Raw genomic sequence first — 25,924 nt, 5'->3', positions numbered from 1 at the left:
AAAATAAGTTCTATCAAGATGTGGCAATTTCTACATATATATTAGATTTGTATTATCAAATCAGTGACACCCAAAATATGAGATGGACAACAAAGAGAAAACCCCAATCAATCAATCAGATAACAATATAACTGATAACTGAAACAAGGATTCACAAATAGATGTATATATGTCCTGAGTTCCTTCAAATTGCACTGGTAAAATTGGTGGCATAACCGCTGACAATCAGTAGTATTATTTCCTCTTGTTTGCAAATTTGAACATAAAACTATACATAGTTATTTGTTATTATTAATTGATGTATTTCCATGCCACTGTAAGAAGGACCTAAGCAGTTTTAAAATGGAAAAACTGTAGTGTATGTCTTAATGCAATTTAAAATATTTAAATTTATGAGATTAGGAAAAAATAGGAAATCCAGATTTTGCCCAAGTACATGACATGGCCCCTAACCATTTTGCATAATTGCTCTAGTAATTGCTGTTTTCCTTAAGCATTTACAGTTCTCAGTTATAAAGCATTACACCTCTGGTTACCATGTTTTGAAAGCCTGTAATGAATTTACTAATATGTCAGGCATATAGGCTGTGACATGGTATCAGCCTTCAATAGCTTAGGGAAGCGCTTCTGAAGTTGCTGCTATCTGTCCTCAAAGGTTTCTGCTCCCAAACTCTCCAAACTATTGGAAGTTACTTTGCAATCATCTTCAGTTCTTTGTCTAGCTAAGCAAAAGGAATGTGCAAAAATGCCATATAATCAATCTCCTGCACCAGTGGTGAGATTCATTTTTTTTTTTACTACTGGTTCTGTTGGCGTGGTTTGGTTGGCATGACTTAGTGGGTGTGGCTAAGTGGGCATGGCTGGGGACGGCTGGGGAAGGATACTGTACAATCTTCATTCTCTCCCTACTCCAGGGGAAGATTACTGAAAAATTTCCTCCTGATCAGCTGAGACTCTAATTCTTGTTTTAGGAGCTGTTTAACGCCACTAATGACACTGTTGAATTTTACCTTGAAAATTACCATGTATATCAATGTATAATTAGATTATATGGTTTCATTATACAATTCTGAAAAATGTATTGCCTTCATAGATACAAGTATATTAAGATTTGTCATACAGTATAATATTTATTATTCCTAATTCTAGTACAGAATACAATGTTGAAGGAAATCTCAAAATTAGCACACTTCCCTTTTATTTTCCAAAAAACCAGGGAGAGTCCCTTCTGAAATGTTTCCTATACCTTTCCTTCTTTTGGACTGACATATCTTTAAATGCATGTTGTTTAATCTGTGACTCTCTCCTGTTTTCCTAGATCATTCCTGTGTTCTATTATAAGAAACAGTATATTGGCTTGCAGATCATCTCTATATTAGAGGTGCTATTTTTCATAGACTAGCATAAGTATGCTTTTGATAAAACTGGATTTTGTGCTTGAGCCAAAAAGTTGCCAAAAAAATTAATAGAAGAATATCCACATAGGGGAGAGTTACAGCTAGTTAACTGGAATAAACTTCACTATCATATTAAAAATGATGCGTAGATTGATCAAAGAGTTTTAACTAACTAACTTCTGCTTCACTTCCTCCCATGCTGTGTGGCTGTATCTCATGGGCACTCATGCATGTGCAGTGCCAAAAAATAAAAATAAAATTTCCTTCCAAAAAGGTAAAAACAAGATGGTGACACTTGTGCAATGTCCATGGACCGGCACCAACTGAACCAGTTCTGTGATGTCATTGTGATATCACCAGTGGGTTGATCCTAGTTCGGGCAAACCAGTCCAAACTGGGAGAAACCCATCTTTGGACTTAGAAGCAAAGATAGACAAAAGAGCTATCAGATTATAGATTAATAATTGTGAGTTGTTTCTATTGTAAATGTAAATTAATTATGCTGTTTGTTGGTTGTATTGATTTTGCATGATTTTAACTATTATTTTTTAATGTTGATGGTGGTTAACTAGTTACAATTAAAAATTTTAATTGGTTTGAATCAGTGTTCCCTCTAATTTTTTTTTTGGGGGGGGGGGCGGAAAAGTATAGTGTCTGAGCGGCAGTCCCTTCAGGACTGGGCAGCACAGAAATAATAAATAAATAAACAAACAAACAAACAAACAAACAAACAAACAAACAAATAAATAAATAAATAAATAAATAAATAAATAAAAAACCCACCCTGTTTTGCCTCAGAGAATTTCAAAATAAAATACTGTACTGTGTGTCTATAACAGTGAGCTCATAATAGGGCAACTTTATCAATATCAAAATGCCACTTAAATAGCTAGTTTAAAACTAGATTTTGAGCTAGTTTAAAACTAGATTTTGATTTTCTTTCTCTCTTCCTTACTCCCATTCTTTTTCTTTCTCTTTTCCTTCCTCTCTTTTTTCTATCAGTTTCTCTCTCTTCCTCTCTTCCTCTCTCTCTCCTTCCCTCTCACTCTTTCCCTCTCGGCTTCTGGGTAGGTTTGGAAAACTCTGAGTTGATGATGATTTTTAAGTGAGCGATTGCTCACTGCTCAGCTTAGAGGGAACTATGGTTTGAATGTATGGTTTTAAGCTTAAGCATTCATACGTATTTACATGAAAGGGATGATAAAAGCCTTGTTTATAATTATAATGAGATAATAAGTGAATAATATAGCATTGAAAAATACGTTGTGTGGGACAGAGCATTTATTTGGCAGTGTCATGAATGATCTGGAATAAAAGGAAAGTGTATAAGAAAGAAGATATGTACACTGCTTGGAACAGAGGAAAAAGAATTATGTTGCAGGGTGCCAGAAACCTGTGCAAGATATGCTGATAGGAAGTGTGAAAATTTATGCTTGGAATGATAAAGTGAAAGTCTGTGGATAAGAAAATTGCATATAAGAGAATGATTGCTGCAAAAATGAGAAATGATATTGTATAATGCATATAAGGAGAAACATAATTGCAAAAAAACATAGTGAAAGAGAAGGAACAGTTCAGATTAAAAGGCAAAGAAAATGTGAAATGATCTTGATTGGAATAGATTGTTTTGAAAGTCAGAGAAGAGAGCTAAACACAAGGACTCTAACACAGTGAATGGAATTAAAAGCTATGAAATGATTTGTGGTGAAACTGAAATGAGGAAAATATGGAAGCAATATTTTAGAAATATGTATTGGAAAGGTAATGATGTATTAGGGGAAGAACTGTAACAAATGGTCAAAATTCGGAATTAAGAATGAATTGGTACTGAACGTATGCAGAGTGAATTCAAAAGAGAATGGCCAATATGAAAGTACATTGAGGTAGTTTGGTTACAGAGAAAATGAATGAGAACTGAATAAAACAAAATTATGCTTTATGCAAGAAGCTTGATGAGTCAAGAGGGAGGAGAAGCCCAATAATATTGGTTTAGATGGAGTTGAGAAAATTTTCAAAAACAGCTGACAACTTCAAAGGACAGAATGAAATACAGAAACAGTGTAGATATATGGACATGTCTATGGAGATTCTCAGTCATCCAGGTCATGGTTGCTCTAAAGGTACTTTTTCAAAAAACTACTGTGAACTGGTTTTTTTATGGACATGGTTGAAAAGAAACTCAAAAGTCGTGCTGGTGTTAGCTAGGTTAGCCCTGTTTCCTTGTCTTGTTCTGAGCTCTTTAATTTCCTTGGCTTACTATTTCTTATTTCCGTATCCTTGCCCTGAAATAATGTCCAAAAGGAAATATAGTCCTCTATTGATAACCACAACAAAGCCTAAAGTTTCTGTTGTTAAGTGAGACATTTGTTAAGTGAGCTTTGCCCCATTTTATGACTTCTCTTGCCATAGTTATTAAGTGAATCTGGCTTCACTATTGACTTTGCTTGTCAACAGGTCACAAAAGGTGATCACATGACCTTGAAACGCAGCAACGTTCATAAATATGAACTAGTTCAGGGGTGGCAAACCCCAACACATTGCGGGACATATCATGATATATTGGATTTTTGCACCTGCGGAGTCAGGATCGGTGTGACCTGCCCAGGCCATGTTTAACACCCTTGGACTGTAATTGCCAAGCATCTGAATTTTTATCACTTGATCATGAGGCTGCTGCAAAGGTTGTGAGTGTGAAAAGAAAATCAGTGCCGTTGTAACTTGGAACGGTCATTAAATGAACTGTTGTTAAGTCAAGGTATACCTGTATTGTCAAATACGGAAATTTTTTTAAAAAACAGATTGTTGGAGGCAATATGCTTACTCTATAAACTCCTTAGAGAGGGCTATAAAGCACTGTGAAGCAGTATATACAGGGGGTGGACACAAACATGGAAACACTTGACTTTTTGGCATCATAATGTTTGAATATGTTCAAATCAATCAAAACTTGACATACTTTAATGTTTTTTTAATTCTGTTATTTGATATGTTTTTTTAAACTACCTTTTGTTTTTACAGAAATTTAAGGAAATTGGTTATAACCTTCTAGAAATGGCAGACCCCTCAGACTTTCAAAGAGGCCAAATTGTTGGTGCGCGAATGGCAGGCGCTAGTGTAACAAAAAGTGCCCGGATGTTTGGCATTTCAAGAGGTAATGTCTCAAAAGTAATGACTGCTTTTGAAAGAGAAAGGAAAGCGTCCTCAGCCAAGAACAGGTCTGGTCGAAAGTCGAAGTTGTTTGAGAGAGACCTTTGGACTCTAAAGAGAATTGTTAGAGCGGATCACAAGACCGCAGCTCCTAAAATCACTGTAGAGCTCAATAGACACGTACAGAGCCCAGTTTCCACAAAAACTGTTTGAAGGGAGCTTCTGGATTCCACGGAAGAGCTGCAAGGTGTTTCCATTTCTTTGTCCAGCCCCTGTAAGTGTTATTGCTATTCACCCCTTCTTTTTATTTATTTATTTAATTTATTGACTGGTTTTTTTAAAATGTAAGGGGATTTTAGTTTAGAGTTTTTAACTATTAGATTTGTACACATTACTGTATGGATTTTGTGAGCCGCCCTGAGTCCTCGGGGAAGGGCGGCATACAATTCTAATAAATATTATCATTATTATTATTTATTATTATTAATTATTATTATTATTATTATTAATATTATTATCCTTTTCACCAATTTTGCTTTATTTTTGGAGAGGAGCAGCATACAAATCTAATAAATAAATAAATGAAAGAATGAATGAATGAATGAATGAATAAATAAATAAATAAATAAATAATGTGCTCGACCTCCATTCGGGCCTGCATTCATGTAAGGGTTATCGCCCTTTGCCATCAAGGGATGCGGCTTGGCATCTACCCTGCCAAATGTCCCGCAGCAAGAACCCACCTTTCTGTAGATATTTTTTAATTTTATTATTCATCAAAACATGTACAAGATAGCAGGTATTGGTATGAACATAAACAAGAGCAAAATAGGTACAGGTAAATTTGGACAATAGGACAGGAAGACAGGAATAGGAGGCACAATGGTGCGCTTATGCACAGCCCTTGCAGACCTCTTAGGAATGGGGTGACGTCAACTGTAGACAGTCTACGGTTAAAGTTTTTGGGGTTTGGGGAATAAACCACAGACTCAGGTAGTGCTTTCCGGGCATTGATCACTCTATTGCTGAAGTCATATTTTCTGCAGTCGAGTTTCGAGTGGTTTACATTGAGTTTGAATCTATTGTGTGCTCGGGTATTGTTGCGGTTGAAGTTGAAGTATTCATTGACAGGTAGGACATTGTGATAGATGATTTTATGAACTACATTTAAATCAGATCGAAGATGATGTAGCTCTAAGCTATCTAAGCCTGGTGGAATAAGGTATTCTGCTGTAAATAGAGGAGTGGAGAACTCTTCTTGTGAAATATATCTGTACTCTCTCAATTATATTAATGTCCAATATGCATTGTGCGTTCTACATGAGCTGTATTTGAGAATTCTCAGTCATCCAAGTCAGGGTTGTCCCAAAGGGTTGCTTTTTCAGGAAGCAAGTGGACTTTCTTGTTGTTTCTTTTGAAGATGTTTCGCTTCTCATCCAAGAAGCTTCAGATAGGACATTGGGGAATGGAAGGATGTATATACCTTGCAGACGCCTGGCCACTTGAATCCTTTTTACAGGGTTTTTGAAGCACTTGGGAGGTTGATCTGTGTCCTCAGGGTCACCTGCATACTACAGGAACCAGGAGCACTACTCAGGTGACCCTAAGAACACAAATTCAACCTCTTTCATATGTGGTGAACATGCCCCGAAGCGAAAGGTTACTGGCAAAAAGTCCACAAATGGTTGCAAAAAATCATGGAGAGTAATGGGATTTACCTCCGAATTTTTCTTGCTGGGAATAATGGGGAAACAGCACCTAAAACACACAATATTTAACAATACACATTATAAGGGCAGCGAGAATAGCCTACCCTCAATGCTGGAAGAACAATCAAATCCTACAGAAAATGTACTAATGGATAAAATTTATAGGTGTGCTGAGATGGATAGGGTGAACATTGAACTCAAAGGACAAAATAACTCCAAATATTACAAAATATGGAATAGATAGTACAATTGGACTAAAAAAAGAAAATAAAGGATTATGAAACAATGAGGAATGATGAAAATATGGAACTTTGTAAATATATAAAGGGGCGTGCATAAGTGCACCTGCGTGCCTAATGTCCTAGGTTTTTCTCTTATTAGTACCAATATCATGTATATAAACAATGTTATTTCTATGTATACTACCAATGTGTAGTTGACAAATAAAATAAGTAAAGTAAGTATTAAATATTGTATTTTACCAATAATCTATGAAAATTGGTGTAGATCTCTGTTAAAATATTGTTTAAAGACGAAAAATATTTTTTTAAAAAAAGGAACCAGGAACACTACTTTGGTGACCTAGATCAGGGGTAGGCAAAGTTGGCTCTTCTATGACATGTGGACTTCAACTCCCAGAATTCCTGAGCTAGCATGATTGGCTCAGGAATTCTGGGAGTTGAAGTCCACAAGTCGTAGAAGAGCCATCTTTGCCTACCCCTGACCTAGATCAACCTCCCAAGTGCTTCAACAACTCTCTAAAAAGGATTCGAAATGATCAGGCGTCTGCAAGGATCATAAATCCTCCCCTTCCCCAATGTCCTATATCTGAGCTGAAGAGGCTTCTCGGATGAGAAGCGAAACGCCTTCAAGAGAAACGACAGGAAACTCCAGTTGGCTCCTGAAAAAAAGACATTTGGGACAATTCTTCCCCCCTTTTCTTCCTGCCTCCCTCCCCAGCTCTTCCTCTTCAACCGCGCCACGCAGTTCGGTGGCTTCTTCCTGTTCGAAGCTCCGCCTTCGACAAGGCCGGGGAGAAGGGAGGAAATCTGCGCGCGCGCGAGAAGCCGTGCACAAGTTTCGGCCGCGCGGTGCTCGAGCCAGGCCCCGGGCTGTGAGTCTCTCTCCCCTCCCCCCTGCGCCTCGATTCCATGGCGCGAGAAAAGGCGAGGAGGAACATGGTGTAGATAGCACGCGGGAGTGACCGCCCGCCGCGCGCTGGTCGGCGGCTGCAGCTTGTGAGCACCTCTCCGTGTGTGTGTGTGTGTGTGTGTGTATGTATGCGTGCGCGCGCGCTCTCAGCTCGCCTCTTGTAAACAACGCCGCCCGGGCAAGAGCCCTTTTCCTGCGGCTCTTAGCTTATTAAAGGGCCGCTTTTGTTATTTTGAGCACCTGCCTGGCTCGCATTTGCCTTCAGTTGAAAGTCTGTATTTGTCAGGGGTGTTGAAACGGCATTTGCACCTTGACAGTCTTCCCCCCCCCCATCACTAACAACCTTGGGGGTCACCGTCGTTTCCAGATAAAATAGGTCCGTCATGGTGACATCACTTTCAAAAAGATCCCGTACTTCCTTTAGTAGATCACGCTGCATTTTTTTTAAATAAAAAAGGACGAGGCAAGTGGTGTTGCTCTATGTTACTTAAGGACATTTGAGCTCTTGACACTTCTTTGTGAGTTATCTACTCCCCCCCCTTTGCTCACCTTACAAGAATAATTATTGAAGATATTTGAATGCTGTTTTAAGAAGTCAAGTGAGGAAACAATAAAACCTACAGTAATTACAAGCTAAATCACAGCAAAACAATAAAAACCCTAGCCTGAAAGCAGACCTACTAAAAACACTTCAAAATGTTAAATGAAAGCAAGAGTTTTGTTATGGCCAATTGTAGCTGGGAACCAATTGTAGCTGCAAAAAGAAACTGGGAACAACTTAACAAGCTTCTTGATTGAAGTTTGGTTTGTGTATGTGTGTGTTTCTTCAGGTTAGTCTTTTAAGCGACCACCATAACAAGTTTCTGTAGTCTTGGTAAGGTTTGGAAAGTGGTATGCCATTGCCTACTTTCCAGAATGACTCTTGAGAATGGCAGGTCGAATCTTAAAGCAACAGCTCCCAGAATTAATAAATTTATTTCAGAGAGAACCTATATGCAATTGTAAGTTGGTCAGTTGTGCATCAACTACATTGGGTCACCAGAATGGCAGAGGAAATTGTTATTGTGCAAAGAAGGGAAGACTGGCGTATGTCACTTGAAGCCAGAATGTCATGAAAAATGTTGATTGGCCAGCAGTGTCAACCTCAGATTCTGGCCTGCTTTAACATTTAATTGAAACTCCTTTTGATGCCCATGTGCTATTATCAACTAACTACCAGTTTATTCATTTAATAAAAATGAAGAGGTATTCATTTACCTTTGCCTGCTAGGCTCTGTTTATTTAAAATATTTATAATTACGTTTATTTTCACAAAAAGTGTCCACTTTTTTCTTATTTTCTTACTTATATTTTTACTTCACTTTCTTGCTCATCAAAGTAAGTTATATTTCCCCGTTCTTCAACATGGGGTACAGTATATAATTTAATATTTAAGTCCCCTTCCCAACAACCATTTTAGTTGTTTTTAGGCCAGGGAAGTCAAACTCATATCGTCATGATGGCATCACATGACATATCGGGACTTTTTCCCTCTTTGCTAAACTGGGCGTGGACGTGGTGAGCGCATGACCCATCTGGCTCTCATGCTGGGAGTTTGACAGCCCTGACTTAGACTGAGAAATCTTATTCAGTGACCTTCTGTAATTAAGGGTACTTGAACATGGATGCCCTCTATCCTAGTCTAACATCTTAATATACCACATTGTCCCTCTACTTTCAGATTTACAAACTTAAAAAAAGAAAAAAAGAAAAGCTAAATTATTTAAACATGGGTTTTATTGGGGGTGATAAATACATGGCTTGTTCAGTGAGTGCCAGATCTTTGTAAGGCCCTTGCCTTACAGGACTCATGGTTTGGTTGATAATAGGATCCAATAATTCCTTTCTGACTGCTTCTTTCAAATGAGCATTGTCTTATCAGCAATTAGTCTGATTATAGAACTACTATTTTGACTGCCTTGTAAATGTTCAATATATATTTGAGAGGTTACTGTTTCTGATGCTATAGAGTTGTTTGACCTTGTTTCTTTTGGTACACTAAATTCATTTACTCCCTATCCTGAAAAGTATGGCTAAACATATTTCCTTTTCCTATTTTATTTCTGGATAATTTAATCCAACATAACTCCTATTAAGGTAAATTATACTCCAGTCTGACATATGTGACCCATGCAGCATTGAACAGTTAACATTTATTTTTTTCTACACTGTGTTTCACTCACAGTTACTATTATTACTCCAAAAGAAAAATCAAGTGGATTTTTATTTTTTGTATTTTTTTGTTATATAGAGAAGAGTATACACTTGGGGAAGTTCAGTATTTTTTTTTTTAGAATTATACTCCAGGAAAATGAGATCACAACCATTGTAGTGAACTGTGAAAACAAAATTTGCTTGGTAGCCACAGAAATTTAAATGAAAACAAACATAGAATAGCATCAGGGAGGAAAAAATGCTTTGTTTTAACAGATACATTGGAGGATTTCATTGAAGATTCCACTAAATGAGAATTCAATTTAGCAGCTATTAATCTGCTGAGAAGCAAAGCATTGCCATAAAAAAGTGGTACTTGAGGTGTTATCTATAAATGGAAAAGTGTAGATCTAAATTAAAAATTATTAAGAGATAAAGCCTGAAAACAATCCAGTAAATTTCTAGAATATACAATATTTGAGATAGAATAAATATAAGGACATTTCAGACTAACTCACAGAATCTTCTCAACAATGTCCAAATTCATAATGAATGCCTATGTTTTGCCATTGCGAAGGTTGGATGGACAGAGCAAACACTGCTTTCCAATTAATGACACTCCATTATTAGAATCTTAGATCTCTGCCCTTTCTATCTTTCTCCACTGTGGGCTCCTCTTCTTCCATAGAAGTTGTCAGCCAACTCGCATTTTTTATGTTTTAAATGGTCTTATCTGTGTTTTGGGGATCAAAGGGGTACTAGATATCTCATTATTTTGTATTTTACAACATTTTTTCTTACTCGGTGAGGAAATTGATGCTACAGTCTTTTTTCCTTTTGTCAGTTCTTCCATGCTTTTCTCCTTGTGCAAAATGGTGATTAGAGGCAGCAGTGGCCACACCTGTAGAGAAGTCTAATCTTCATGTTCTGTATTAGGCAGGCAAAAGGCCATATCTTTTTCTCCTGTGTGCTTTAATGGTGGGGCTATCTCCTTTTTTTTGCCATGACAAGGTCTCTTCAGGGCTAGCGAAGCAAAAGAAGCTTCTCCCAGAGCCAGGCATGGGTTCCTTACTGTCTCAGCTATCCCTAGTTCTGTGGGGACCCATTCTATATGTGGGTATAAGAAGAAGTTAATAGTTCAAAACCATTTGTTTACAGAAGCTCAGGAACTCTTAATATCTGACATGGTCCTTGTTGTCCTGAGTCTGTTACCAATCTGGTAGAACAGTGGTTCTCAATTTGGGAGTCGAGACCCCTTTGGGAGTCAAACGACCATGGAAAAAGACACATTTCCCATGGTGGTAGGAACTAAAGCTTCTATTCTGGCGCCTTGGAACATATTTTTACAATCCAAACAATCAGGCGTTTACAGTGGCGGTGTCCCTCTGACCTTCCTGCCAATCAGCTTAAAGCTCTATTGGGAGAATTAGCTCTAGACTTATGGTTGGGGGTCACCACAACATGAGGAACTGTATTAAGGGGTGGCGGCATTAGAAAGATTGAGAACCACTGTCAGGTAGAGAATTCTTTTTCTGTGTTCTTACTAAATTAAATGGATTGGTACTTAAATGGATGTACTTAGTCTGTCTCTTTTGCTAAAACCTATCTAGCATGGCTGATTCGCTTGGTAGACCGTACTACTGTCAGCATAGCTCTCCATTTCATCAGAGCATCACAAGCCCCTTCCCTACAACAAAGAGTACAGTGTTCCCTCAACTTTCGCGGGGGATACGTTCCGAGACCACCCGCGAAAGTCGAATTTCCGCAAAGTAGAGACGCGGAAGTAAATACACTATTTTTGGCTATGGACAGTATCACAAGCCTTCTCTTAACACTTTAAACCCCTAAATTACAATTTCCCATTCCTTTAGCAACCATTTAGATTATTACTCACCATGTTTACTTATTAAAGTTTATTTAAAAAATATTTATTAAAGGCGGACAAAAGTTTAGCGATGACATATGACGTCATTGGGAGGGGGAAACCGTGGTATAGGGGAAAAAACAGCGAAGTATTTTTTTAATTAATATTTTTGAAAAACCGTGGTATAGACTTTTCGCGAAGTTCGAACCCGTGAAAATCGAGGAAACACTGTATATCTAGTTATCAATGGAAGTACAAAGGAGCATCCCAGGAGGGAAATTATTTGTTAGTTTATTGGTCTGTTAAATTTATTTGCCAATTTAATTGTGGGGCTACTATAGTTGACTGCCAGCAGTAAAACAAAGAAATGAAGTGCAAACATAACAGTAGCAAAATACTGAAACAATGAAATAAATAACAAGAATATGAGAGGTGGCACAGTGGGTAGAGTGCAGTTTTGCAGGTTAATTTCAGCTCTGTGCCAGGAGTTCAGTCCTCATTGGATCAAGGTTCACTCAGCCTTCCATCCTTTCGAGGTCAGTAAAATAATCTTGATTGTTGGGGGCAATGTGCAGACGCTGTAAACTACTTAGAGAGTGCTGTAAGTGTAAAGCACATATCAATCTAAGTATTATTGCTGTTGCTAATATGAGATTAAAAGATTAAAAAATGTAGCGGAGAGGTGAGGATTGCTACCAATCTAGTAGCTGTCTCCAGTATGCTGTTCCTCCATTGGATCCCTGGGCCCATTGCCAAAGACAAGTCTTCAGGATTTTGGTGGAGGATAGGTGAATGGGTATAGATCTCATCAGGAGAGGTGGGGAGCAGGATGTTCCAGACAGGGTGGGTGCCAGGATAGGTGCTAAGAGAAGCCTCTTCTTCTGGATCCTGCAGCTCTTTGACTGATGGCATCCACCATAGGCCCTCTCTTCCGGCATGAGTGAGGCGGGCCTGATCTAGCAAGACAAGATGATTTATTATTTATGGTTGGTTGCATAGTCCAGTGTTTCCCAACCGTGGCAACTTGAAGATATTTGGACTTCAACTCCCAGAATTCCCCAGCCAGCGAATGCTGGCTGGGGAATTCTGGGAGTTGAAATCCAGATATCTTCAAGTTGCCAAGGTTGGGAAACACTGGCATAGTCAACCAGATGTTCAGACTTAATTTGGCATTTTTATCCACTGGTCAAATCCTCCCCAAGGACCAGATATAGACAGATGTTGGGTTTTTTAATGGAGTTAAAGGTATCATTGCAATTTGTTCTAAGTAGAGCTGCCTTTTGCAATTCATTATTTAATTTTTTCCTACTCTTTTTGTAAATAGCACCCCTATAGATTAGTACATTAGCTCTTTTAGGAACCTTTGTTAGATAATTAACATCATATATAAATAATATAGCAAAAGCTGTGGAACTTGTTTGTTTGTTTGTTTGTTTCTTTGTTTCTTTATTTATTTATTGTCATTCATTTATTCATTTATTTATTCAATTTTTATGCCGCCCTTCTCCTTAGACTCAGGGCGGCTTACAACATGTTAGCAATAGCACTTTTTAACAGAGCCAGCATATTGCCCTCACAATCCGGGTCCTCATTTTACCTACCTCGGAAGGATGGAAGGCTGAGTCAACCTTGAGCCGGTGACGAGATTTGAACCGCTGAACTGCAGATCTACCTGCAGATCTTCAGTGGCTTGCAGTACAGCACTCTACCTGCTGCGCCATCCCGGCTCTCTAGTTATATCCCTTTATGCTTTTTGGAGCATTATACATTTCTTTTTAGACTGGTTTTACTGAATTGGTTTCATATGTCCCAAGTGTGTTTGCTTTTTTAAATTTATTGTTTACTTTTAGCATGTTGTCTTCCACTGTATTTTGCCTTTTAATACTGACATGGTGCTTAAATTCTGACTGAAATTGGCTGTTTTTATTTTTTCAATTGAATATTCAAAGAAAGATAGCATATTTATGTTAATTATATTAATTTAAATAAGAAACCATATTCTACATATAATTAGCTGAATTTATTAAAATTATAGAAATGTGTTGAAAACAAGAAGTAGTATTATATTATAATTATACAGCATGTTAATAATAGTATATTATCATTTGTTAGATTTAACACAGCTGCTTAGTCCAGTCGACATTGGGAGGCTTACAAAATATGATGCAAAATAAAAAAAACAATTAAATTTAAACCATTAAACACTTAAAATGAAACAAAAAAACCTCCTGTGTATATTTAAATTTTAGCTTTACTAACCTTTCCTATCTTTCCTTAAATATTGCTTTTAAATTATAGTTTGAAAACTGGAGGGGAAAAAAATATTTTCTGCACTTATTGTTTCCTCGTATGGTACTGTGGAAACAGATATGTGTTGTTTCCCTTTCCTTGGGAGATAAAAACCATTATCTTGTGCTGAATGTACATTTCCAGGGAGCTTCTGATATACAGGGTTCTATTAGGTCAGGGACGTCAAGCTTGATATCATTGAGGGTTGCATCAGCATTGTGTTTGATCTTGGGGTGGCGTAGGGGAAATGGCTGGGATGGGTGTGGCAAGCTCAATGTCACTTGAGTTGGGGTGCCTGTGGTGGCCCAAGTGCTCTGCCACCAAAAATGGACTCTGGAGTTCAGTTTTCGGCTGTGACGGTCTCTTACAACCGTCTGCCAGTGAAAATGGAGCTTGGGAGGTCTGCCTGCTTTCTGCAACCCTCCGTGGCCCCTCCAAGCTCTGTTTTCACTGACAGAGGCATCATGGGGCAGTCCTTTGCTGTTTCCAGGGCAGTCCTGGAGGCCAGATCTAAGAACCCCGTGGACTAGATACAGGCCCTGGGCCTTGAGTTTGACACCCCGGTACTAGGCAGTTTGTTTATTATTATTATTATTATTATTATTATTATTATTATTATTATTATTATTTAGATTTGTATGCCGCCCCTCTCCGTAGACTCGGGGCGGCTCACAACAATAACAAGAACAGTGTAAAAAAAATCTAATAATTTAAAAACACTAAAAACCCCATTATTAAAAGCAAACACACACACAAACATTCCATGTATAAACTGTTTGTAAAAGTTATTATCTGCCCATCGTCCCATATGATAATTCTGGGCAGCTAACAATATTAAAAGATAAAACTTTATTAAAATTATACAGTTATATAATAAACTTGTGCCCAATATGAATACTATAATACCATATGTTATCAAAAGTCTAATAAATAGCTCTATACGAAACACAGCAGTTGTGGATACCAGTGGCAGAGGAAATTTACTTAAGAAGTCCTAGAATTTAAATTTAGATTTGTAAGCAACAAAAATTAGCCAAAATAACTTTATTTAAGGGACTTTCCCACTTTCCAGCTAGATAGGCAGATTTGAGTGGATGATAAAGAAATGAAATGGGAAATGACTTAATTTTTAGGAATTTTAACTTCAAACAAGGAACAGAACAGCTTTAAAGTTTGCAAGTTTGTAGTTCATAAATATTTAGTTTGGAGAAAAAGTGATTGTTATGAAAATTCCTTAGTACAGGGGTCGACAAAGTTGTTCAGAATCTAGGAGCCAGCCAAAAAATTTAGGAGCCAGAATTTTTTTTAAGCAAACTTGGTTTTTTGCCGAGTCTCCACCTGACATCGCTTTCACCCCCTCTGTCTCCTCCTTCCTCTCTCATCTCTTTCCTTCCTCTCCCTCCCTTTCTCTCTTTCCTTTCTCTCCCTTTCTGTCTATCCTTTCTATCTCTCACCCCTTCTCCCTCTTTCATTCCCTTTCTCTCCCTCCCTTTCTCTCTCATTCCTTTCTCTCCCTCTTTCCTTCCTATCTCTCTTTCTTTTTCTCCCTCCTTCATATCTTCTTTCTCTCCCCCTTCCTCCCTCTTTCCTTTCTCCCCCTCCCTTTCTCTTCCTTTTTCTCTATCCTTTCTACTTCTTACTCTTTCTTTCTCTCCCTCCATTCAATTTTCTCTCCCTCCCTTTCTCTCCCTTTCTCTCTCTTTCCTTTCTCTCCCTCCCTTTCTCTTCCTTTTTCTCTATCCTTTCTACTTCTTACTCTTTCTTTCTCTCCCTCCTTCATTCAATTTTCTCTCCCCCCCTTCCTCCCTCTTTCCTTTCTCTCCCTCCCTTTCTCTTCCTTTTTCTCTATCCTTTCTACTTCTTACTCTTTCTTTCTCTCCCTCCTTCATTCAATTTTCTCTCCCCCCCTTCCTCCCTCTTTCCTTTCTCCCCCTCCCTTTCTCTTCCTTTTTCTCTATCCTTTCTGCTTCTTACTCTTTCTTTCTCTCCCTCCTTCATTCAATTTTCTCTCCCTCCCTTACTCTCTCTTTCCTTTCTCTCCCTCCCTTGTTCTCCCCTGGGGCTGCCTGTGCCTGCCCTGCACCACCCAACACGGACGGACAGCCCCCGGTCGTCGGTTCGTCGCCCCCCACCCCCCTACGGAGGGAGATCAGGCTGGCGAGGGCGGTAGAACTACGTCACCAGCCACTGGAGGGAGATCGGGCTGGCGGGGGCGGCGAATCCACCTCCCCAGCCGCGCGGAGGGAAATCCGGTAGGCGGGCGGGTGGCCGCGGCTCCCTGCGCGCCCCTGGAAAAGCGTACAGGGAACGGTGCCCGGGGCCGCTTTAGCCGCCCCCCGCTCCCCCCGCCATCTCCCCGCGACTGCCTGTGCCGCTGCAGCCGCGCCCCCCCCCCGCTCCCACCGCCAGTGCCCTCCCGCCGGGCCCCAAAGGACACTTGCCGATGACGACAGGTAGCCTTCAGCTGGGCGGGCGCTGCCGTGCCGGTGCCTCCGACCTCCCGGTTCCTGCTCGATGCCGCGGTTTCTGGCGCTCTCCTGCTGGGCTCCAAAGAAGGAAGGCGGGAAAAAGGCGCGAAGAATGGAGCTCTCCTTCCTGCCTGCCTTCTTTGGGACCCAGCAGGAGAGCGCCAGAAACCCCGGCATCGGGCAGGAGCGGAGAGGTCAGAGGCACCGCAGCGCCCTGCCCAGGCGGCACACCGGTTGGGAAACGCTGACATACAGTACAGCAGGCAACATTTTCTAGGCGCCAGACAACATTTTCTAGGCGCCACTGGCGACCAGGCGCCTGGGTTTGTCGAACCTTGCCTTAGTATATTTACTCTAGAAAAATATTAAAAACAAGCATAATGTTTTATTTTTTAAATGTCAAACATTACCAGCACAGTAGGTATAACTAGGAAAATTTGTGGGTAGCAGCTTTTCTCTAAATTATTTAGTACTTATCCATGGTAGTCTAAAATTAATTATAGAGTCCATATTCTATTATTCTATTCTAAGTATTAAAGTGTAGCTATTTATTTTCACTGGGACAAATGTTAGTTTAGAGCTATCACTTCTTTCTAGTTGCCTTGCTGTAATATGTAAATACAGCTTAAACTTGGAGATTCAAAATTTCAAAATAGGGTTTTTTAAAAATAGTTTTGTTCCCTATTGAAGTTTTATTTCTGTATTGTGCTAATTTGAGCAGTCTTTGCTTAACAGCCTTTCATTTAGTGACCTTTTGAAGTTATGGCGGTGTTGAATCAATGGTACTTACACCCAATCTCTGAAGTTATGGCTGTTGTAGTGTCCCTGCAGTCGTGTGATCAACCTTCAGGCTTTTGGCAGTCTTCAATTCCCTCCAACCCAGCAGTGCTGCTTCAAGCCTTATGCTGCAGTCAGCAACAACAGTACAAATCTCCAGCCACCCCCATTGCTCTGCAGTCTTCAGGCCTGTGGACTTTTATGGTCTTCCTCTTACAATCCAGCCAGATCCATAGGAGGCAGTTGCTGGCCACACCAGGCCTTCTTTCCACATTGTTCTCCCAGGAGCGTGCAGTATTTTCCAACCAGTGCAGAAAGCCTTCTGAGGTCTTCTGTAACCTTGAAAGAAAGCTATGCCCACCATTCTTCAAATCATCCACATTGTCAGCTTCATAAGGTTTCCAAAGGCTTCCTGAAGCATCACAAGAACAATGTGTACGACTTTGGTGGGAGTAGCCACCTTGTTTTGGAAGGCCTCAGTAGCTTTCCAAAAGCAGGGGTTTTATGGGGCTGGGCTGGCTGGCCATGGCATGGGGCTTAACGTGGCAGTTCTTGGTGTTAGCGGAGCTGTTGCTGGAGTAGGGACTGGGGTGAGGGGTGAGCAGTTGAAACTGCTAAAGGCTCTTAAGCTCTACTTCAGTCCCAGTGCTGCCGCAACCGAAGATTACTACAGTAGTACCTCTAGATACGAGCTGCTCCACATGCAAGTATTCCAAGATACGAGCCACGAGGGGAGAAAAATTTCTTTTCGAGACCCGAGCTCAAATTCGGGATACGAGCTGAGCGTCCACTAGGTGCCACAAGAATCCTTGCTTCTGGTTATCTCGGAGGGGAAAAACAAAGTCTAAAGCCATTTGTTCCAGATACGAGTTGTTCGACATACAAGCTCCCTTCTGGAACGAATTAAACTCGTATCTAGAGGTACTACTGTATTGTGTAGAGTGGCCAAAAGGTTAGAAATGAGTCCCCACTCAGAGATAGGTGAGAGGGGAAGTTGAAGAGGAGACAAGGAAGCCAGTCCCTTACCAAGGCTTGGGATTGAGTGGGACCAATCCAGGAATGGCTTAGATTGGGATGACTGATGATATTAACGACAGCAAAAGGCACTGCCATGGTGCTGTTACTAAATGATGCAGTCTTGTGACGTGTTTCGCAACTGCATCCCTCCTTGATGGAAATTCTGGTTTCAGTTGCCATCATAATTCAAGGGTCCGTCTATATAATATTTTGCTAAACTGAAAAAGTGTGTGAATTGGAGATGTAAAATTAGTTTTAAATAGGCTTTCACGGCTGCAGTAATTGAGACAGTTTTACAAAAAACTAAATATGATGTGGTGAGGAGTTTAGACTGAATGTGTAGATTAGTAGGCATCTATGGAAGAGGGCAGTGATGCTAAAGAATAAAAAGGGGAGATAATTTTAGCAATTATTTTATCTAGCGTGGAGACTAAAAAAAACCCTCAACACACATGCACATGGGAAGGTGGTGTATCAGAAGACAATAAAATAGAACAGAATATTTTCTGTTCCTTTATAGAAGGGGTGTCAAACTCACAGCCTGCGGGCTGGATGCGTCACATACTGGCCATGCCGACCCCCATTTTAACAAAGGGGGGGAAAGTCGTGATATATCACGTGACGACACGAGTTTGATGCCCCTGCTTTATAGTGTTAAAAAGTTATTTTGATTACTTGGAAAAGATATAATGCAGATTTAGAACTCCTTAACTTAGACCAGTGGCGGGTTACACTTACCTGCATACCAATGTGCTGCATGTGCATTCTCTTGGTTTGAGCATGCCCATGTGCATGCACGCATTCCTCACACAATTTTGCTTTTGCGCATGCGCAGGAAGCAAAAACGTGCTGAAATCTCATGAGGGGACACTCATGCGTGTGCAATTTTGGCTATTTTTTGCTTTTGCTCAAGCGCGGAAACAAAAAAAAATACTGAAATCTTGCGCACAAATCTTGTGCCTTCATAAAATTTTGCTTATGCGCAGGAAGCAAAAAAGCTGAAAAATTCACGGAAAAAGATGGCACTGCCTGACGGACCGACACCGGAGTGATTGCATGCAAATTGCCCAGTCTGGCAGCTGCTGCCGGAACAGAGTTGCCTACCGCACTGGTAGGAATCCACCACTGACTTAGACCATATCTGCACTTACCATTTAAGTGGTTTCTCCTCATACTTCATTCACGCTAAACTGGTTTAAGAAAATTCATTTATCAAATTTATATACCTCTTATCTCACAGTTTGAGGTGACTCTGCTATCTAGACTGAGATACCTTAGTCCAAAATGTCCAGTCCACACTGCAGACTACAATATTCTCCCATTGGACAGGAACCCTGCTGATGGGTTGATCTCGCTTTCTCTTTGAGGAAAGCCATTGGCCAACCTTTTCTTCCGGTGGGCAATTTTTTCTGAATTTATCTATCTGTTAAATATTCATGAAGAAGGTTCCAGAGTTCAAAATCTGCATAGAGCCTCCTGAGCTGTCCTGATTGGTTGCTTCGTTTGGCAGGAGACTTGTTACCATGTCAGATAGAGTTTGTTACATTGTGAACCCGATAAATACAAAAGCCGCTGCACTTTCTGTAGAGCGATTTTAACTGTAACCTGTTTGCGTTAACCCTGTCAGCTCTAGCCGAATAAACAACTGCTAATTTTACCAGTTAACTCTGAGTATTTTTCTCTATCTATCTATCTATCTATCTATCTATCTATCTATCTATCTATCTATCTATCTATCTATCTATCTATCTATCTATCTACCTACCTACCTACCTACCTACCTACCTACCTACCTACCTACCCTTAATGTTAACAAAACATCTTGTATCATCTTAATATTGGCCTGTAAGTTTATGTATTTACTGCAGCTTGAAAGGTTTCAGGTTTTGCATCTTTAACCCTAAAAACTCAACTACACTAAACAATGATTAATATAAAAGCTCAGCAGAGCCCTCTCAAACTTGTACTACAAATGTATACAGTACATACTTTGTGCACAACTTTGTAATGGAAGAAATGGAAGGTGGTTTGTTTGTCTATTTATTTATTTAATTTGTATGCTGCCTAGAGCTCCTAAAAGATGAGGTATTAGTTAAAGAAATAATCATGAAAATAAAGGAATGTATGGTCGGAAGTAGATTGTTATTACATCTTACAGTAATAGATTGAATTTAAGTAAATAGCATTAAGATAAAACTAGTTACCGTAATTTGTTTTTCTCCATAATAGATTTAAATGGGAAAATGTAAGTGAATGAATAAACAACATATATTACAATGGAAACAGTTATTTGGGAGGATTATTAAGTATGATATGCAAACATCAAATCATCATACAATTTCTTTTAAAATAGTCTAAATTTAGTCTGAAAATTATACTGTTGAAGCAAAGATGAATCTCAGTCCTATTTTTGAGTGGATGTTGGTAAGAAATGATACACCAGAGCAATGTGGGGCTATTTGTCTTTTCAAATAACCCCTAGTTTAAAAAAATGCAGAAAGAGAAAATTGGGCCTGCCAAAACAAAATAATTCTTCTGCTTTTACTGCTTTGAGCAGGGCTAAAATTCTGCCTGTACGTTTCTTTGCACAGACATGCACAGAATTGCATTGTCTGTTCTTTAGATGTTTTAATATCAAAATGATGAGGAAAATTATTAACATTGGTTGACTTTATTTTTTAGAGAAAATAAATACAGTGTCTTTGAAATGCAGACAATGTTTAGTAAAATATAGCTCATGTTCTGGTAAATGCCTCTTACAAAAATCCTGCATCTATTTTAAGATGTATTCTGTCATCCTTTTTGCAAACTCCCAATGGGTTATGAGCATTACTTCTCTTTGCCGTTGAACATAAAAAGCTGTGAGCAAAGCTAAAAAGGTTAACTGAGGGAGTTCATAAATCTATACAAAAATATCTTTCCCAAGGTTAATATAATTCTCACATTTTAAGCCTTTTTGAACATGCACCTTGCATTTTTCCCATTTTGTAAAAATGACTTTTAAAACCATGCCTATGCAAGAACATACATGTAAAGATATTATTGAGAATTTTGTTATATGGTTAATAATTTTTTTAGAAAACTGACACTATGTAACAATTACATACTATGTTAATAGATTGGGCAGTATGTTATCACAATGTTTTCAAATTGTTGATTTACACCTTGCCATGATTATTTTTATAAATAATACAAGGTAGCAAATACATCCAGTATTCCTTCATCCTTCTATTTTCCCATAATAACCACTGTGAAAGGCGAGTTAGGCTGGCAGAAAGTGACTAAATCCCATCTCAGGCTTGAAAATCAAGTAGATTGTGGGTCAGTCACTGTCTCTCAGCCCAACCTTCTCCATGGGGTTATTGTTGTGAGGGGGGAAAGGAGATGAAAGGAGTATTATATGTTTGCCACCTTGAATTACTTATAAAATAATAAAGATGGGATAAATCAATCTCTCTCTCTCATATCTCATATCCCATAATTTACATCATTAGTCTTTATTGATCATATCTGAAAGTTTCTCTTTTACCTTACCACGTGTAATTGTGATCCAGAATTCCTCAAGCTTTCTGGCTTTGTGGACCAGCGGGAGTGGGTGGGGAAAGGGGATGGTTCTGTATAAATGGCTGGTAAGTGTGTAGGTTCAGCTTGATTTACATAAGCGGCAGGCATGGGTGCCCACTGCTCGTGCAAATGGAGCATATGCCCGCATATCTCTGTGGTCTCTGTGGTTAGATGGTTTTTTTAATATTAGATCTGTTTACATTGTCACACTGTTTCATTATTGTTGTGAGCCGCTCCGAGTCTTCAGAGAGGGGCGGCATACAAATCTAATAAATTATTGTTAATAATTATTATTCCCCAAACCCAAAATCTTTATCCTCAGATTGATGACCTCTCCCCTTTTCTAAGAGGTTTGTAAGGGGCATGCATAAGTGCATCATTGTGCCTATCGTCCCTGTCCTACTGTGCTACTGCCTTTTTAATCATTTTTTACTACTTATGTTATGCTTATACAAACTACAATCCTATACATGTGTGTTTCCACTCGCCACTTTTGTGGCCTGGTTCTGAATGGTTCACAGCCCTATAGTGGGTTGGGGACCTCTGGTGTAATGAATATAATATATTAATTGTACATATAAAAAGAACAAGGCAAATAAGAGGAATCTGAAATACAGTGTTCCCTCAATTTTCGCGGGTTCGAACTTCGCGAAAAGTCTATACCACGGTTTTTCAAAAATATTAATTAAAAAATACTTTGCGGGTTTTTTCCCTATACCACGGTTTTTCCCACCCGATGATGTCATATGTCATCGCCAAACTTTTGTCTGCCTTTAACAATTTTTTAAAAAATAAACTTTAATAAATAAACATGGTGAGTAATAATCTTAATGGTTGCTAATGGAATGGAAAATTGCAATTTAGGGGTTTAAAGTGTTAAGGGAAGGCTTGTGATACTGTTCATAGCCAAAAATAGTGTATTTACTTCCGCATCTCTACTTTGTGGAAATTCGACTTTCGCGGGCGGTCTCGGAACACATCCTCCGCGAAAAGCGAGGGAACACTGTATATATATACCCACTATATAATTTATTTATTTATTTATTTATTACTTAGATTTGTATGCCGCCCCTCTCCGAAGACTCGGGGCGGCTCACAACATGTAAAAACAAATCATAAGCAATCAGACAAATTTAAAATATTTAAATATTTAAAAAACCCCATATGCTAACAGTCACACACACAGACATACCATGCATAAATTAAACGTGCCCAGGGGAGATGTTTCAGTTCCCCCATGCCTGACGGCAAAGGTGGGTTTTAAGGAGTTTACGGAAGGCAGGAAGAGTAGGGGCAGTTCTAATCTCTGGGGGGAGTTGGTTCCAGAGGGCTGGGGCCGCCACAGAGAAGGCTCTTCCCCTGGGGCCCGCCAACCGACATTGTTTAGTTGACGGGACCCGGAGAAGGCCCACTCTGTGGGACCTAATCGGTCGCTGGGATTCGTGCGGCAGGAGGCGGTCTCGGAGATATTCTGGTCCGATGCCATGAAGGGCTTTAAAGGTCATAACCAACACTTTGAATTGTGACCGGAAATTGATCGGCAACCAATGCAGACTGCGGAGTGATGGTGAAACATGGGCATACCTAGGTAGGCCCATGACTGCTCTCGCAGCTGCATTTTGCACGATCTGAAGTTTCCGAACACTTTTCAAAGGTAGCCCCATGTAGAGAGCATTACAGTAGTCGAACCTCGAGGTGATGAGGGCATGAGTGACTGTGAGCAATGAGTCCCGGTCCAGATAGGGCCGCAACTGGTGCACCAGGCGAACCTGGGCAAACGCCCCCCTCGCCACAGCTGAAAGATGTTCTAATGTGAGCTGTGGATCGAGGAGGACGCCCAAGTTGCGGACCCTCTCTGAGGGGGTCAATAATTCCCCCCCCCAGGGTGATGGACGGACAGATGGGATTGTCCTTGGGAGGCAGAACCCACAGCCACTCCGTCTTATCCGGGTTGAGCTTGAGTCTGTTGACACCCATCCAGGCCCCAACAGCCTCCAGGCACCGGCACATCACTTCCACCGCTTCGTTGACTGGGCATGGGGTGGAGATGTAAAGCTGGGTATCATCCGCATATTGATGATACCTCACCCCATGTCCTTGGATGATCTCGCCCAGCGGTTTCATGTAGTGTTGAATAGCAGGGGGGAGAGGACCGACCCCTGAGGCACCCCACAAGGGAGAAACCTAGGAGTCGACCTCTGGCCCCCCACTAACACCGACTGCGACCGGCCAGAGAGGTAGGAGGAGAACCACTGAAGGACAGTGCCTCCCACTCCCAACCCCTCCAGCCGGTGCAGAAGGATACCATGGTCGATGGTATCGAAAGCCGCTGAGAGGTCAAGGAGCACCAGGACAGAGGATAAACCCCTGTCCCGGGCCCGCCAGAGATCATCCATCAACGCGACCAAAGCGGTTTCCGTGCTGTAACCGGCCCTGAAACCCGACTGCTGGGGACCTAGATAATCGGCTTCTTCCAAGGACCGCTGGAGCTGGAGTGCCACCACCTTCTCAACAACCTTCCCCATAAAGGGAAGGTTGGAGACTGGACGATAGTTGTTAAGTACGGCTGGGTCCAGGGAGGGCTTCTTGAGGAGGGGGCGCACAAGCGCTTCTTTATAGAGTGATGGAAAAACTCCCCTCCCCAAGGAAGCGTTGGTAATCTCCTGGGCCCAGCTCCGTGTCACCTCCCTGCTGGCCGAAACCAACCAGGAGGGACACGGATCCAGTAAACAGGTGGCGGAACTCACAGCTCCGATGGCCTTGTCCACTTCATCAGGTGTCACCAGATCAAACTCTTCCCAGACAGGTGGACAAGTACGTGCCCCAGTCACCTCGACTGACTCATTTGTGTAGCTTTGTATGTGCCTTATATGAAACTATAGTATAATATGTTTTTATTCTAGCCATTTCTATAGGCCATAAAATAATGCATAATATCAAAACATATTTCATTGCTCATTGCATTATTTCTATACTTATATGTGTAGCTTTGTATGTGCCCTATATGAAACTATAGTATAATACATTTTTAGTCTAGCCATTTTTTATAGACCATAAAATAATGCATAATATCAAAACATATTTCATTGCTCTTTGCATTATTTCTATACTTATATAAAAACATTTTAAATTCAGTAAAATCTATAGTGTACTTCTATTCAGAACTGTACTGGAAATATTGTTAAGGGGTCTGGAAGATGAATAATATGCTCGACTAGAGGGTATTGTTACCACCGGAAGCCCTCAATTGCTTCAAATACCAGGAGTGACACCATCAATAGACTCCTTGCTCGAAGCTTCAGGTAGCATGGTTGTCATGCCAGAACCTATTAGAACTTCCAGTTCTCCACTTGAAACTGAGTTGGCAGATATCAGTGCTCTGGCCGTTGCAGGAGGAGCCAACGATTCCCCGCCGATCAACCAGGCAGTGTAGGCGTCCATCATATCTTGATGAATTTGTCTGCATTTGCCAAGGGGGAAAGGGTGTTACAGGGAGCACAGCTGTAGGATTTCTAAAACAGCGGGAAATCTTACCTCACTGGTTGGTTGCTGAGCAATGACAGCCTGTTATAAAAGGAGTTGTAGGAGGATTTTACACTGACTCCTTGTTTTAGCCTGTATGCATTGGGTTTGTTTTATGTGTTTATTGCTACAATAATGTGAGAACTTTTCTACCTCGGAGCTTGTCCAGTATACAACAGCAACTGGACTTCTTGTCTCGTTAGCTTGAAATGTTTAACGGCTTATCCAAATAGCTTTTTCAGTCTGGGCAAGTTGATTAGGAGGACCTCATATATGTCCTCCAGGGTGGTTTAAATATGCTGCAACGTCCTGCCTGTCGGCGACTACTTCAGCTTCAACCACAACAACACAAGAGCACACAACAGATTTAAACTTAATATTAACCGCTCCAAACTTGACTGTAAAAAATATGACTTCAGTAACTGAGTTGTCAAAGCTACACTCATTCCCGGACTCCATAGTGTCATCCCCAAACCCCCAACACTTTACCCTTAGATTATCTACGGTTGACCTATCCAGATTCCTAAGAGGTCAGTAAGGGGCGAGTACAAGTGCACTAGAGTGCCTTCCGTCCCCTGTCCTATTGCTCTCCTATATCTCCTATACCTTTCTTCTATTCCTATATCTCTTCTTCTATTTCATTGATATGTTCTATTACTATACCTTCTTTTCTATTATTTCTTAGATATATTTTACTGATTATCTCTATAACCTTCATCATGTATTTTACTATGTGTATATAGATATATACCCACTAAAACCCTCATTGTGTATTGGACAAAATAAATAAATAAATATGGGGTCCACCAATCAACTTGTTCAGGC

At 40.2% G+C, this 25,924-nt stretch overlaps 1 protein-coding gene across 3 annotated transcripts in view; it reads left to right on the top strand.

Annotated features, from left to right (window-relative positions):
* The first annotated feature begins 4,694 nt into the window (after positions 1-4,694).
* FBXL4 (F-box and leucine rich repeat protein 4) overlaps positions 4,695-25,924 on the top strand; it is a 58,026-nt gene continuing 36,796 nt past the window's right edge. The window contains exon 1 of one of the 3 annotated variants that reach the window (XM_070739321.1): positions 4,695-4,818. The gene's annotated coding sequence lies outside the window, so the exon portion shown is untranslated. Of the gene's footprint in view, positions 4,819-7,286; positions 7,492-25,924 lie in introns of those variants that run through there. The other 2 variants (XM_070739311.1, XM_070739302.1) reach the window with 2 other exon arrangements.

Source organism: Erythrolamprus reginae, chromosome 1 (assembly GCF_031021105.1).
Source record: "Erythrolamprus reginae isolate rEryReg1 chromosome 1, rEryReg1.hap1, whole genome shotgun sequence".
Classification (NCBI taxonomy): Eukaryota; Metazoa; Chordata; class Lepidosauria; order Squamata; family Dipsadidae; genus Erythrolamprus; species Erythrolamprus reginae.
This window is presented reverse-complemented; position numbering and strand designations above follow the sequence as displayed.